Source organism: Cenococcum geophilum (genome assembly GCF_001692895.1).
Source record: "Cenococcum geophilum 1.58 unplaced genomic scaffold K441scaffold_53, whole genome shotgun sequence".
NCBI lineage: Eukaryota > Fungi > Ascomycota > Dothideomycetes > Gloniales > Gloniaceae > Cenococcum > Cenococcum geophilum.
In genome coordinates, this window is record NW_027137611.1 from 1,151,948 (window position 1) to 1,169,489 (window position 17,542).

The window sequence follows — 17,542 nt, forward strand, 5'->3', positions numbered from 1 at the left end:
TACTTAGTACAGCCTAAAGGCTTTAGGTAAATAAGTATAGTGTTATAAAATAAGGGCAGTGGCTGTAATGGAACCTTATAGTAAGTACTATAATAAGCTCATTAATGGGCTAGGTGTATAGGTAATGCAAATTAAAGTTAACAATGTAATAATAACTGGTGGAGTGGTTGCCTAATAGATTAACTCTAATTATATTTTAAGAATTACTATAAGGAAGGAACTATCTAGGTAGGGATTAAGGGTCCTTAAATACACAACCGTACTCCTATAAAATCCTCCTTATACGTAATATACGTGTTATACGTATTATATATACGTTCCCTTTATACACTGCATACACTGCGTACAACGTTATGTAACCTTAGTTACCATTCTTCGTTATATAGTTTTATCGGCTCCATCCTGGACCGTACCTAAATTAACTAACTAGCTTCTTCTAACTCTTCTCTAAGTAGTCGTAACATTGTACTTAAAGCGTCCGTAATAGTGGCTATAGAGCGTATGTATTTAAGGAGTCTATAAAACGTTATACGATTAATTATAAGGGTTAAGGGCGTAAGGAGGTAATATACCTACGCGTAGCTAATATAAGCTATACATAAGGTATACGCAAGAGTACGGGGCTCTCCTATAGAGGCCCCTACGGTGGGGTTCTATAACACTACCCCCCCTTCTATAAAGGCGGAGCTCTAGTAATGCTGTAGTTACTATATATATATAAAAGGGACACTTAAGGTATAGAAAAGAAGAAAGGGGGGTATTACTAAAGGCTTAAAACAACGTTATATAATAGGGCTTAGCATCTAAAAATCCAACCAATTAAATAACTTTAACCGCTGGTTAAAGTTCCTAGATATCTTAACAATATTCTAGTTATATAATCGCACTTTACCGCAATCTAATAGCAATTTGCCCTTACGTAGTAATGTATAACGGTTTAACTCTATAAGGGCTTCTATAGAGGATTAGGTATAAAATCTCTACTTAGGCCTAGTTTATATAGGTTTATATAGTAAAAGTCGCTAATTAGATCCTTTGCATTTTTAAAGTCTTCCTATAGTTACTATTCTAGCTAATTTATATTAAATCCTATATATATAGCTCTATAGTAAAGCCGTCGTCCTCTACCTTTACTAAAGTATTTAGAGTTAATAATTTGTTTAACAGTCCACTCCTTATAGTTCTTATCTTTGTTCTTATTTTAGATTAGTACTAGTAGGGGTTTAGGCTATATTTACCTTAGTAAGGGGTTAGGCTAATAGAGGTATAGTAGCCATAGATAAAATATAGGCTATATTCTATAGGTGGCTAGGGTAGGTAGGAGTTCTAGCTTATATACGGCTCCCTTATTAATAACTCGTTTAATTAGATAGGGGCTAAGGTTCTTATAATTAAGTGACTTTATAGGCCTTTATATAGATATATTATGTATATTTAGCTATACCTAGTCGCTAACACGCATCTCTAGTGGTGGCGTTTTATAACAGTTAGCAAAGTAGGCCTACTTCGCTTAAGCCCAGGCCATTTCTCCCTTATAGTAGTTAAGTAGATTTTTTATACGGTTTATATACTGGTCAGTAAGTAGTATTTTAAGGCGTTTTCTATATAGCAGTTTCTTATTAATAGGTTCTAGTAGCTTTATACTAGATTAGGGGTAATAACCCTTATTCGCAAAGAACGGGGTAAGTCCTATAGTGGTTAAAATATAGTTATTCGCTGCTAATTTACCTAGTAGGAAGTAATTTACCCAGTTATCTTAACTATAGGCAACTACCTATTATAGGTACGCTTTTATACTAGCATTAGCGTTTTTTAGTTACCTAGTAGTTTTATAGTAGAAGGATATAAACATCTTAACAGAGATATTAAGGCGTTAGTAGATTCGTCTCTATATATCGGAGTTAAATTATATACCTTAGTTAGACGTAATTAAGTTAGGTAACCAATATAGTTAGTAAACTTCGCAAAAAAAGGCGTTAGTAACGTCGCTAACGGCTACACCTTTGGTTAGGACGTAGTGGCGCTCTTTTATAAGTTAGCATATTATTATAAGGATGTTCTTATAGGTATAGCCATATTATTTATAGGGTAGTAGGTTAATAATAAAATCTATAGTAATATCTACCTATTATTATATAGGTACTAGTAGAGGGTATAGTAGTCCTTAGTACTTTATATTAAAGGCCTTAGCATACTTATAACTGTAGCAGGCGCCTATAAAGCGTTTAACTAAGTCTATTATTTTTAGCTAGAAGTAGTACCGGCTAAAAAGCTTATAGGTTCCTCCTTTACCTAAATAGCTGCTTAATTAGAGGTTATAGGCTATTTAGATTAGTTGCCATTATAGATTTTCTAAGTTAGGGATAAATAGGCGACCTCTATAATAGAGCCTGTTCTCTTTTACTTCTAAAGCTACTATATTAATCTAGCCTAAGCTTTAGAGGTTAGTAGGCAGCGTATAGGCGCTAGCGGTCTTTGCGGTAATAAGTTAATATAGTAATAGGTTAATAGAGGTATTATATACTATAATAATAAGCCTATTAATTTCGGGAGGTAACTTTAGTTCTATAGTATAAAGCTAAGGTATAGTTGGCTCTATTATAGGTAGTATGCCTAGGGCCAAATTTTATACTTTTAGGATTGTCTATTATTAGAACTAATTATAAGGGTTATTTTTAGACTAAGGAAGGTCTTGCGAGCGGCGTATTAGGCTATTAGGTTTAGTACCTTATACTCCTAATCTATATATAATTTTAAAGTTAAAACTAGAGAGGAACTCATTCTAGCGTACTTAGCGTTAGTTTAGCTACTTTATAGTTATAAAGTATTTAAAATTGCGATGGTCTATAAGGACTTTAGTTAGCTAATTAGGTTCTACTAAGGAGAGTTCCAGTTAGAATTCCTTAAACGCTTATATAATTGCGAGAAGTTCCTTATTATAGATCTTATAGTTATACTCTTATAGTATAAGCTTAGACGAGTAGAATATAACTAGGTAAAGAAGGCCGTTATTACCTATTTAGGAGAGGATGCCTATATTAACATTGTATAATTACAGCACCTAGTATACGAACGCGTATTTACGCGTTTAGTGTACTAACCACTTATATACTAACTAATTAGGGGGGAGGCGCGTTAGTATATAGACCACGTAGTCTACCTTAATAGAATTAACAGTTACTACTACATCGGCAAAATATGGTACCCTACCAATGGCCTCAATGGTTGGTGGTTGACGCAATTGGCGCGCAGTTGAGGGCATTTGGCAACTCGACCGACTAGCCTATGTCGTGTTTTTTTGACACGCAGCCTGCGCGNANCCTGCCAGTAATCTGCGCATTTAGCAACCATAATTATATTTACCTCTTTTATACTAATAGCATATTTTAAATAAATAAAAGCTACTTTAAGGCTATTTATAAGGCTAGCAAAATAAATATTATTTTAGATAATTTAATATAATATAGCAATGGTTTCTTCTACCTATCTACCTATTAACTTACCTACCTACCTATCTACCTACCTACCTACATCGCCTACCTGTCTACATTGCCTACTGTCTGCATCGCCTACCTATCTGCATTGCCTACCTATCTACATCGCCTACCTGTCTGCATCGCCTACCCTATCTGCATCGCCTACCTGGTTTACATTGCCTACCTATCTACATCGCCTACCTATCTACATTGCTACCTGTCCTGCATCGCCTACCTATCTACATCGCCTACCTATTTACATCTGCCTACCTATCTATATCTGCCTACCCGTCAGTATTTACTTACTGTCTGCATCTGCTTACCTGTCTGTATCTAATTACTAGTCTACATCTGCCTACCTGTCAGTATCTGCTACCCGTTAACATCTCCCTATTTGTACCTACCTGTCTGTGCTGCCTTGATTTGAATCGATCGATGAATCGTTTATAGTGTTCGCTGGCTAGTCGTTGTCGTCTGGCTCTGGCGACGGTCGTCTGGTTCTGGCGACGGTCGTCTAGTTCTGGTAAACGGTCGTCTAGTTCTAGCGACGATCGTCTGGTTCTGGCGACGGTCGTCTAGCTCTAGCGACGGTCGTCTGGCGACGGTCGTCTAGCTCTGGCGACGGTCGTCTGGCGACGGTCGTGTGGTTCTTGGTAACGGTCCGTCTGGCGACGGCGACGGTCCGTCTGGTTCTGGTAACGGTCCGTCTAGTTCTAGCGATGGTCGTCTGGTTCTGGCGACGGTCGTCCTCGTTCTGGCGACGGTCGTCTAGTTCTGGTAACGGTGTTCTAGTTCTGGCGACGGCGACGGTCGTCTGGTTCTGGTAACGGTCGTCTAGTTCTGGCGACGGTCCTCTACTAGCTGCCGTTCTGGTGCCTCCCTAGGGTAGGGAGGATGTAAGGAAGGATAGATGATAAAAAAAATAAGGTGGCTATATAGGAGAGGCTATCGGGAATATAGCGGGGACCCGATGCAGAGCTTCGTGTAGAGCCTCTGTACGCAGAGCTTCGCGCAGAGCCTCGTGTAGACTTTATGCAGAGCCTCGTGCAGAGCCTCCGTACGCAGAGCTTCGCGCAGAGCCTCTGTACGTAGAGCTTCGGGCAGAGCCTCTATACGTAGAGCTTTGTGCAGAGCCTTTGTACGTAAAGCTTTGTGTAGAGCCTTATATAGAGCCTTATACAAAGCTTCGTGTAGAGCTTTATATAGAACTTCGTGTAGAGCTTTGTGCAGAGCTTCGTGCAGAGCTTTATGCAAAGCTTCGTGCAGAAGCTTTATACAGAGCCTCTATACGCAGAGCTTCGTGTAAAGCTTCGTATAGAGCCTTATATAGAGCCTCTAAGTATAAAACTATATAAAAATTCATTTGCGTAATTAGTATATAACTTTACCTTAATTGCATATTAAGGAATATACAGTTAGCTTTTAAAGTTGTTAAGTAGGTTAACTGCGTATTATTTAACTTTTAAATATGTTAAGTAGGTTAACTGCGTGTTAAGTTAGTTAAATTATATATTAAGTAGGTTAACTACGTGTTAAGTTAGTTAAATTGCATATTAAGTAGGTTAACTACATATTAAGTTAGTTAATTATATATTAAGTAGGTTAACTGCGTATTAAGTTAGTTAAATTACATGTTAAGTAGGTTAACTGCATATTAAGTTAGTTAAATTGCATATTAAGTAGGTTAACTGCATATTAAGTTAGTTAAATTATATATTAAGTAGGTTAACTACGTGTTAAGTTAGTTAAATTATATATTAAGTAGGTTAACTACGTGTTAAGTTAGTCAAATTGTATATTAAGTTGGTTAATTATGTGTTAAGTTAGTCAATTATATGTCGAGTTAGTTAAATTATATGTTAATTACGCGAAACGCGAACACTAAAGTCAACTTAAATCTTATCCTACGAATATTTTCCCGATATATCTAAAAGAGTATATAATACTATATGTATTTCATACCCCTAGATATAACTTAATTGTATTATTAAATTGATATAAATACTAATTAGTAAGCGCGCATAGATTAGTAATTACTTAATACCTCCCCTAAGCGATATACGATAGCGACTACCCGTTTAATTTTAGTATAACCTATTAAAAGGTTAGAAATTAGGGATTACGGAACTATTACTAACTCTATATACTTATTTAAGTCTTAGTACGGTTTACTAGAAGTATAATAGATGCGAATATAGACTTTTATAGAACCCCCCTATCCTTAAACCTTAAAACCCTATTTCTACTACACCCTCCCTTAATACTTTAACCTCTTTTTAGACCCCTTACAGAAACCCCTTACCCTCCTATAAACCATTATAGACCTACTAATTACCTTTACGGACTATTATAAGACCTCTTAAACTATTACAGACCCGCTAATTAATTTTACAGACCGTTATAAAACCTCTTACCCTTTCGCGAACTATTACGGACCCGTTAATTACCTTTACAGACCACTATAAGACCTTTCTACCCGCTACAGCTTATACGGATATATTACATTATATAGTATAGCAGACCTAAGTAAGCAAATTAATAAAGGTTAAAAGAAGTGGAGGTAGGGAGTTAATACTAAGTCTATACCTAACGTTAATAACTATATTAATTTTAAAATCCTTAAATATGAATATTTTAAGCTTATAAATAACGACCTATAGGAGCAGTACTAGGAAGACTTTGCGGACTTTATAGAAGCTATTTTTAAAACCTATAACCTTATTACTATCTATAACCTATAAACCCTTTTATGTTACTAAGGTGTATAGGTTAAAAGGGATAAACGAGTTACTATTGTATAGTCTTTATATAATATAATATATAAGAAAGACTAAACGGAATAGACTAAAGAGGAAATCCTAAACTAGGCTAAAGCTACTAGTAGACTATTTACTTCTTCTAAACTTAATAGGATCGCTAGCCTTATATCTAACCTACTTAACTAAATTCGTTTTATAAACCTAAGCGGTTTTAGGATTAATTTTATAGGCTAAAGTATACCTAGTACTTAAGTTATAGACCATAATATACCCGTAACCTAAATTATAGACTATAATACCCCCGTAAACCAAAATATAGACTAAAATACTTCCGTTACTTAAGTTATAGATCCGTAAACTACTTAAGTAAAGACCTATATATTGGGAAAATATTCGTAGGATAAGATTTAAGTAGACTTTGGTTTTCGCGTTTCGTGTAATTAATATGCAATTTAACTAACTTAATATATAATTAACTAACTTAACACGTAATTAACTAACTTAATATATAATTTAACTAACTTAATACGTAGTTAACCTACTTAATATATAATTTAACTAACTTAATATATAGTTAACCTACTTAATATACAATTTAACTAACTTAATATGTAGTTAACCTACTTAATATATAGTTAACCTACTTAATATGCAATTTAATTAACTTAATACGTAGTTAACCTACTTAATATATAATTTAACTAACTTAATATATAATTAACCTACTTAATATATAATTTAACTAACTTAATATATAGTTAACCTACTTAATAACTTTAAAAGCTAACTGTATATTTCTTAACGTGCAATTAAAGTAAAGTTATATACTATATATTTAACTATTATATATAATCCTATATAATCTTATACAATCTTATATAATCTTATAGTCTTATTACTTAGAGGCTCTATACGAGGCTCTACACAAAGCTTTATATATAAAGGCTTTATACAAAGCTCTATGTATAGAGGCTCTATATAAAGCTCTGCACGAAGCTTTATATAAGGCTCTTTACGAGGCTCTACACAAAGCTCTATATATAGAGGCTTTGCACGAAGCTCTATATAAAGCTCTATATAAAGCTCTGTATAAAGCTCTATACAAGGCTCTACACGAGGCTCTACGCGAGGCTCTGCGTAAAGCTTTACGTATAGAGGCTCTGCATAAGGCTCTACGAGAAGCTTTGCGTATAGAGGCTCTATATAAGGCTCTACGTAAAGCTCTACACGAAGCTCTACATTAGGTCCCCGCTATATTCCCAATAGCCTCTATACGTGCCTCTACCCTATATAACCACCTTATTTTTTACCCTTCTTTCCTTCTTTATATCCTCCCTACCTAGGGAGGCACCAGAACGGCAGCTAGTAGAGGACCGTTGCTAGAACTAGACAACCGTCGCTAGAACTAGATAACCGTTACCAGAACTAGATAACTATTACTAGCTAGACAACCGTTACTAGAACTAGACAACCGTTGCTAGAGCTAGACAACCGTCACTAGAACTAGACAACTGTTGCTAGCGCTAGACAACCGTCGCCAGAACCAGACGACCGTTGCTAGTACTAGACAACCGTCGCCAGAACTAGATAACCGTCGCTAGCCAGACGACCGTTACTAGAACTAGATAACCGTTGCTAGAGCTAGACGACCGTCGCTAGAACTAGACGACCGTCACTAGCTAGACGACCGTTACTAGAACTAGACGACTGTTACTAGAGCTAGACGACCGTCGCCAGAACTAGACGACCGTTGCTAGCGCCAGACGACTGTTGCTAGAACTAGACAACCGTCGCTAGCCAGACGACTATTACCAAAACTAGACGACTGTTGCTAGAGCTAGACGACCGTTGCTAGAACTAGACGACTGTCGCTAGCTAGACGACCGTTACTAGAACTAGATAACCGTTGCCAGAGCTAGACGACCGTTGCCAGAACCAGACGACCGTTGCTAGCGCTAGACGACCGTTACTAGAACTAGACGACCGTCGCTAGCTAGATAACCGTTACTAGAACTAAACGACCGTTACTAGAGCTAAACAACCGTCGCTAGAACTAGACGACCGTCGCTAAAGCCAGACGATAACAACTAGCCAGCCAACACTATAAACGATTTAATCGATTAATTAAATTAAGATAGCACAGACAGGTAAGTATAAACAGGTAGATGCTAACGGGTAGGTAGATATAGATAGGTAGGTAGATATAGATAGGTAAGCAGATATAGATAGGCAGGTAGATATAAATAGGTAAGTAGATGTAGATAGGCAAGCAGATATAAATAGGTAGGTAGATATTAACGGATAGGTAGATATAAATAGGTAGGTAAATATAGATAAGTAGATATAGATAGGTAAGCAGATATAAATAGGTAAGTAGATATAGATAGGTAAGCAGATATAAATAGGTAGGTAGATACTAATAGGTAAGTAAATATAGATAGGTAGGTAGATATAGATAGGTAGGTAAATACAGACAGGTAGATATAGATAGGTAGGCGATATAGATAGGTAGGTAGATGTAAATAGGTAGGCGATATAGGTAGGTAGGTAAGTTAATAGGTATAGTAGATAGGTAAAAAAAAACTATCGCTATACTATATTAAATTATCTAAAATAATAATATTTATTTTGCTAGCCTTATAAATAGCTTTAAAATAGCTTTTATTTATTTAAAATATGCTATTAGTATAAAAGAGGTAAATATAATTATAGTTACCAAATACGCAGATTACTAGTAGGTTGCGCGTAGGTTACGCGTAGGTTACGCGCAAGCTGCACGCAGGCTGCGTATTAAAAAAACACAACATAGGCTAGTTAGTCGAGTTGCCAAATGACCTCAACTGCGCGCCAATTGCGTTAACCACTAACCATTAAGGCTATTAAAAGGGTACTATATTTTACTAATATAGTAAGGAGCTAGCTAACCTAGCTAAGCTCTATACCGACAAATCTAAGTACAATAGTAAAAATAATAACTTTAACTTTAAACTAACTATCTTTACGGACCTCTATTAAAAGGCTAATATCTCTAAATAGGAGTTTAGATAAGCCTACTCTACTATACTACGCGGCCTAGCCCTTAACTATTATTACACTAACCTTAAGAGCAACCCCCTTAGTGTTCCCTTTAATAAGCTATATAAGGCTATACGTAACTACTTTAAAGGGCTAGAATATAAGCGTAATATCCTTACCTAATAGAATGCGATTAAGTTACGGACCGTAATTAATAAGAATACCAAAAAATCAATTATAGAGTGCTTGTAAATTCTTATTAAAGACCTCCGGCACCTATAGCACGGCCTTAATATTAAGCTTTAAACGGACGACTTCCTGTATAATAAGCTTATTATAGCTTGCTAGGAAGTAAAACCCTATAAATACGCCTATTATAAACCTGCAGACACCATAGCTGGCCTTATTAATGATTTACGGTCCTCTATTATAATATATAAAGTTTTAAACCTGCCAGACAGTACTTAAGCCTTTATTATAGACCTATAAAATCCGCAAACTAACTTAGATGCCTACTTTACGGACCGCCGCTACTACTAGCAGTACCCGCATTGACTAGGTCCTACCTATAACCCCTATAGCAACTCTTATATAAAAGTATACCCCTGCAGATAAACTAGCTAAAAGTACTTTATATGCGGTAAGGAAGGATATTAGTTTATAAGGTATACCTAGGAAGAATATAATAAGTCTAAGAAGAGATTTAACAGATGGATTAATTAGTTTATCTTAAACTACAAAGGAGAGGAAGTAGAGGAGTCTCTTAATAAGTTAATAAAAGCCCTTATAATTAACTTTAACTTAAACACTTAGGAATAAAAGACCTTAGAGATATTCTTAACTACTTTTAGACCTTTTACGGACAGCTAAGCCTTTAATATTACGACTATATTAGCTAACCGCTCCTTTATACACTTAATTGCACCCAAAAACCAGCCTATAAGCATACCTATTAGACCCGCTATAGATGCTATAGACCGTAAATAGGACCTATTTATATATGTTATTACGGAACGCTATACCCCTAAAGAATTCTATAGCGTTATAATCAATATAGGTACCTCTAAGAAGTCTACTATAGGTTATAGACAATACCTTATATATAAGACTGTGACGGCTCAAACCATCGAACAAATGTCTCGACAGAGACTTGAACGAATGCTTGCAAGATCAAGCGAACGAATGCTGTATTACGAAGATATTAAGCTAAGGAGCAAGAGAAGGTGGTGAGGCCACGTCTATATACACACGCCAAGTCTTAAGCGAACCCCTGACTAGGTGACGCGCTCCAGCGCCGTCACAAAGACCACTGTAAATAATAATACGGACATTAATACTATATAAACTAGGGCTGTAAACGTCTAATTTGGCATCAGCTTAACTATATTAATTAGATTAGTTATAGTTAAGACCCTAATTAGCCTAGTTAACTTCCACGTAATAAAAGCGGATACCCCTTTTCTACTCTATCTTGCGGATATAGATAGGTTATAGGTTTACTATAATAATATTACAGATACTATAATTGGCCCCGTAACTGCCCTAGAAAGTAAGTATATTACCCTACTAATTATATAACAATTTAGACACCCGTTCCTTATATGGGGAGAGACTTTACAAACCTATATTTAGGAATCTTTTAACTATAACCCGTGCTACCTTACTAGTACTAAAATCCACCGCCTATACCGCCGTTTTGGCTACCTATTAGCTAAAAAGCTATATAGAGTCCTTAAACGCTTTAGATATAATAACGTTAATAAGAGGGCAATTAACTACCTGACTAAATACTGCTCCTTTTGCCAGAAATATAAACGTTCCCTAGGCCGATTTAAGTTCACCCTTTATAAGGATCTTAATTTTAACTACTTAGTATATATAGACATTATATATATTAACGGCAGCCTAGTATTATATATAATTAACGAGGTAACCCGCTATTAAGCCGCCCGTTAGTTATAAAATATATCTATAAAATATACTTAGGACATTTTATAGACCTGCTAAATTAATATATACCCTAAACCTCCTAAGTATATTACCTATAACGCTAGTAGGAACTTTATTAGTAAGGAATTCTAACAGTACGCTACGGCTATAGCTATTTTAACAAAAGCCGTTCCAGTTAAGGCGTACTAGTCTATTAAGCTTATTAAGAGAGCTTACCTAGCTTTATAAAAAGCTTACTAGATTATTATAAACGAGTATAAGGATATCTAAAAGGAACTGGCTTTATAGATAGCTATAAAAGCCGTTAATAACACCGCTAGCCCTAACGGACTAGTACCTACCCTCTTAGTTTATAGAGCCTACTTAAGGATAGGCAAACTGGACCCTCTTACCCCGTCTATTACAGATCGAGCAGCTATAATACGGAAGGTAATGGCCAAAATAGTTAAATTACAGGCTAAACAAACTATTAATAACGCTTTATACTACCACAACGGATCTAATATAACTTTAGTACAAAACCTCCCGCTTAATTCTAAAGTCCTTATATGGCGTAAAAGCGGCAATTAGACTAGACCTTACCGTTTACTAGCTATAGAAGATGAGACGTATTATATATAACTTCCTAGCGGACTAACTAGCTTTAGAAGCATATCTATAAAACCCTATTTTTGGTCTAAAAACACCTATAATATTAAACTAGACGAACTAGAAGTACCTACTAAACTAAATAAACTAGAAGCACCTCTACCTACTCTAGAAGTCCCTTATAAACTTACTAAACGTACTAAAACTACTATAAAGCGTGGTTAAGGACGCCCCTAAAAGCACTCTATAACTAAGAACCCTATAATAAAGAATTACCTAACCTTCGCAGATATATCCGTAAGGCAACCCCTACCTACAAATATATTAGTTCTAGTATAGAAAACACTTTTTACGGACTTATAACGCAAGGAGATTAATAAACTACTTAAAAAGGGTGTTTTTACGGCCGTAATAGAGAGAGACGTTCCGCAAGGCGTCCGTATATTTAACTTACGCTTTATTAATAAAATTAAGCACCCTAGTACTAATAAAGCCTTTAAAAAATTAAGGCTTATTATATAAGCTTATAATAACTAGGGAAAGGACTTAGTCCTTACGTAATCGCCTATAATTTAATAGGTTAGTTAACAGATTATACTTACGCTTACGCCTAGACTATAGCAAATTAAACCTATAGCCCTCTACTTACGGGATATCTCGCAAGCCTATATACAGTCTAATACCTACCTAAGTAGAGACATCTTTATATAACTACCCCTTAAGCTTAATTTACTACTAGGAACAATTTTATAGGTTATAAAACTACTTTACGGAGTACCGGAAGCTGGAAACCACTAGTTTAAGATATATTACTAGTATTACGTCCATAAACTTAGGATAGAGTAGTTAAACTATAACCCCTACCTCCTATACACCCTATTAAACGGCCTTAGTATTATTAGACTTTAAATAGATAATACCCTCTTCTTAGCGGACCGGACCTTTATAGACGCTAAAGAGACTAAACTATAAAAAGCTAAGTTCTTAGCAAAGCCGTAAGAGTAGTTAACTAAGTAAACTCTAATTAAGTTTAATAGAGGCTTAATTATATAAAAGGGCAACCTAATCTAGTTAACTTAGGAACGCTAAGCTTAAAACCTAAGGCTTATTATAGTAAAGCCTATAGACCTTACTAGCTCCTATAGAGAGACCCGTAAAACCATAAATATAAAGGACTAATATGTCGCCTAGCGCGTAAGAGGCGCCTATATTACCACAGTCTACTAACCTAAATCTGCCTATAATTTATCCTTTATGGCCCAGACAATATATCTATAAGAGGAAAATATTAAGCAGCTTAATAAGCGTATTTAGTAGCAAATTAACAATATAATAAAAGGACTTACTTTTATACCACTAGACCTAAATTCCCTTAGCGTAATAGTATTTATGGACGCCTCTTTTACTGATAACAGAGACCTATTATTATAAATTAGCTTTATAATTATACTTATAGACTATAATTAGGACGCAAATATACTATATTAGTCTTTAATTAAATATAAACGGGTAACCTATAGCGTACTAGCTTCTAAATTATATACACTAGCCTATAGCTTTAATATAGCAGCCGCAATTAAGTTAACAATCTAGAAGATCCTATAATTGGAGTAACTACCTTTAGTCCTATACACCAACTTAAAGTCCCTTTACGACTACCTAGTTAAACTAGGTACAATATAGGAGAAGAGGCTTATAGTCGACCTAATATACTTACGTTAGGCTTATAAACAACATAAGATTATAGAGGTTAAATAGATTAGTAGCGAAGACAACCTAGCGGACGCTATAACTAAGGCAAAGCCGTATTAAGCTCTAAAAACCCTAATTAATATAAATAAGCTTAATCTAAAGGTTATAAAATGGGTAGAACGAGACTAATAAAGCACTTATAGCCTGTTAGAAGGCCGTACGGTTTATCTACGGCCCGTTAAAAGGCCGTTTAGTTTATTTTACGGACTGTAAGTAGGACTTACGGCCAGTTTAGAGCACCGTTTAGAAGGTAGCCCAGAAGGCACCTTAGGAGGGATTTCCTATATTTTTTTTTATATTCTATAGTTCTATTAAAGTAATTATGGGGGCTATATATAAGTGGGCCTATTTTTAAGTACCGCTAGTATATAATTACAGCACCTAGTATACAAACGCGTATTTACGCGTTTAGTGCACTAACTACTTATATACTAACTAATTAGGGGGAGGCGCGTTAGTATATAGACCACGTAGTCTACCTTAATAGAATTAACAGTTACCACTATTTAAAAGAGCATACGATACTATATATATTTCGTGCCCCTAGATATAACTTAATTATATTATTAAATTAATATAAACAAATATAGTCTAAGGAGTCGGTTTTAAAGTAGAGTTGTCGTCCTAGTATAAAGTGAGCTAGGATAGGTGCTTTAGTAAAAGCGTTTTTAAGGTCTTAAAACGCCTTCTTGTATTTAGGCGTCTAGGTAAAATATAAGTACGTTTTTCTTCCTTTCGCAGAAAGGCCCTTTATTCGTATTATTGCTATAAGTAGTACTACTACACCTAAAAAGTTATATATAAATTTCTAATAGAAGTTAGCAAAACTAAGAAAGGTTTATACGTCCTTAATATAGTTAGGGGCTTACTATTTAGTAATTATATGTACTTTCTTAGGGTCTATACAGACACCCTTAGTAGTAATAATTAGTTTAAGGTATTTTACTTCTATAACTAAGAATTTATACTTCTTTAAATTAATATAAAATCCTACGTCCCTAAGGCGCTCTAGGACTTTTTAAACATACTCAGTATACTTAAAAGGGTTATTACTATAAATAAGTATATCGTCTAGGTACGTAGAGCAGAAGTTATTAAAGTAGTCCCGTAAGGCGTTATTAATATAGCTTTAAAAGGTGCCTAGGCCGTTATATACGCTAAAGGGTATAACGGTATATTTAAATTGGCCAAAGCGTAATATAAATGCGGTTTTCCATTCATTACCTTCCCGTATTTAGAGATAATTATAGGCGGTAATAATATTAAGCTTAGTATAGATTTTGGCTTAACTAAGCCGCTTTAAAGTCTTATATATAAGTAGTATAGGGTATTAGTTCTTAATTGTAATAGTGTTATATCCTCTATAGTTAACGTAGAATTAGATACCTCCTTTTAGCTTCTTAGTAAAAAGAATAGGGGCGGCTACTAGGAATATGCTAGGGCGGATAAATCCTTTATTAAGGTGTTTGTTAATATACTTTTTTATAACTAGAAGTTTGTCTTTAGATATTAGGTAGGGTCTCTTATAAGGTAGTATTTTTCCTTATTTAATATTAATGGTATAGTTATTAGGTTAATATAGGGGGAGTATATCTACGCTCTTTTATAAGCATATATTAATAAAGTCGTAGTACCTTTTAGGGAGAAGCTTATAGAGTTCCTTATTAGTAAGTCCTTTTTTAAGCTTTATAAACTTCTTAAAGTCTAAAGGTAAAAGTCCGTAGAGTTCCGTAGGGGCGTTATCTTTTAAAAGGTTAATTATGTCTATCCTATTACTATAGAGGATATAGTCTTATTTTTTATTAAGCTTATATAGTTATAATTAAAAGGCTATAATAATGGTCTAGCCTTTTTTATATACTATACGGTAGAAGGCCGCGGCACTTATATAGTAGTAGTTAGTCGTATATTATGGCTCGTATAAATGCCTCTAAACTAAAGCTTGTAGAATGCTATATTACGAAGATACTAAGCTAAGGAGTAGAAGGAGGTTAAGGAAAGGATAGGTCTATATACACGAGCTAAGTCTCTAAGCGAGCCCCTAACTAGGCTGCATGTAGACGTCGCAGAGGCGGTGCCCCAGCGCCGTTACATCACCCCCCCTTCTAAAAAAGCCTGCCCTTAGGCTTTATCCCCTTGTAGAAAAGAAAAAAGAGAAAAGAAAAAAAAAATCTAGTATCCGGCGCTTAATCGCGATACTAGTTAATATAGGACTTGCAGTAGTTCTGCAGCTCCTGCTACTGTAAGGTATATTACTATACCTAGTTAATGTAGGGCAGGCAGCCGTCCTGTAGCTCCTGCTACTGCAAGAGGTATATTGCTAGGAGCCCTCCATTAGTTATTGTTCCTCCTCCCTTCTCTTAGAACTCTAGTGCCTCCTAGCTATACTTTCCCCCCTTTTATTATAGCGCGCCCTAAGCCATAAAAAAAGCCCCCCTAGTCCCCCTCTTAAAAAAGTAGGCGTGAAGGTTTAATAAGGGTGGGAGGGTTAGGGAGTTACTTATATGCATATTAGCACGAGTTCTTATCTATTTAGTAGCAGTACGGTGCTAGTAATAGGCCGTATTTTAGGGAGCAAAACTCTACCTTATATATAGGTGTTACTATAGGCGGAGTAGTAAAAGTTAGTCGGCTGTAGGCAGAGTAGTAAGGGTTAGTTAGCTGCTAGCAGAGTAGCAAAGCTCTGTTATAGTACTATAAGTAAGGTAGTAGAAGATAGTTCGCTATAGGCGGAGTAGTAGAAGTTAAATTAGGATTAGCTGTAGGCAGAGTAGCTAGAGTTAATTATGGTGCTGCGAGCAAGGCAGTAAGGTGTTAGTTAGCTGTAGGTAAAGTAGTAGAGGTTAAGTGGCAGTACGGTGCTAGCGTTAAATGGTGATAGTAGGTTGAATATAGAGCTCGTCTATTGGTTGGTCGGGTAGACTATAGGCGTATTAGTACAGTTATTGTTTAGTTATTTATAATTGTAGGTATATTAGCATAATTATTCGGCCGGGTTTGTATTTAAATTACGTTTGGGTAGTATTTAAATTATATTCGGATCGCATTTGGATCGTAGGCGTAATAGCACGATTATTATCTGTTTGGGTAGTAGTACGGTACTAGTGATGGGGTTTAGCTCGTAGGCGTATTAGCATGAGAGCTTATTAATTAGGTAGTAGTATAGTGCAAGCGTCGGATTATAATAGTAGGTTGAGTATTTAGAGCTTGTCTATTAGTCGGTTGGTGGATCGCAGGCATATTGGCACGATTATTCGGTTAGTGGATTATAGGCGTAATAGTATAATCGGTTTATTAGTGGATCGCAAGCATATTAATATGATTAGTTAGTTAATAAATTATAGGGATATCGGCATAATTATTGTCTGGTTGTAATAGCAGGCGTATTAGCGCTATTATTTAATCGTACTATAGGCGTAGCAGTACAGTTGTTATTAGGTTAAGATAGCAGGCATATTAGCGCTATTATTGGTTAATAGATCGCTGGCGTAACAGTATGATTGTTTAGTCGACTATAGGCGTAGTAGTATAGTTATTGTCTGTTTAGGTTATAGGCGGTTATATTAGTATAAGAGCTTGTCTAAGCTCTACTACTCCCTCCTTTAATATATCGCGCCCTAAGCTATAGAAAAAAGAAATATAGCTTATATATGTATTGGCACGAGCTCTTGTCTATTTAGTAGTAGTATGGTGCTAGCGTCTAATAGTAAATAGCAGGCGTATCGGCACTATTATTGGTTAATTAATCGCAGGCATAACGGCATGATTAGTTAATTGGTTTATATTTAAATCGCGTTTAAATTGTATTTAGATTATAGGCGTAACGGCGCGATTATTATCTAGTTTGTCTAAATTAATTTCGTTATTAAAGCTTACACAGCTTAGTATTAACCTCGTTATTAGAGTGTATAAATGCTTAAGGTAAAGCTTATATAACTTAGTATTAACCGTAGTCGTTCCTTGGTATGCGTAGCTTAGTATTAGTTAAAAAGGATCACCGTA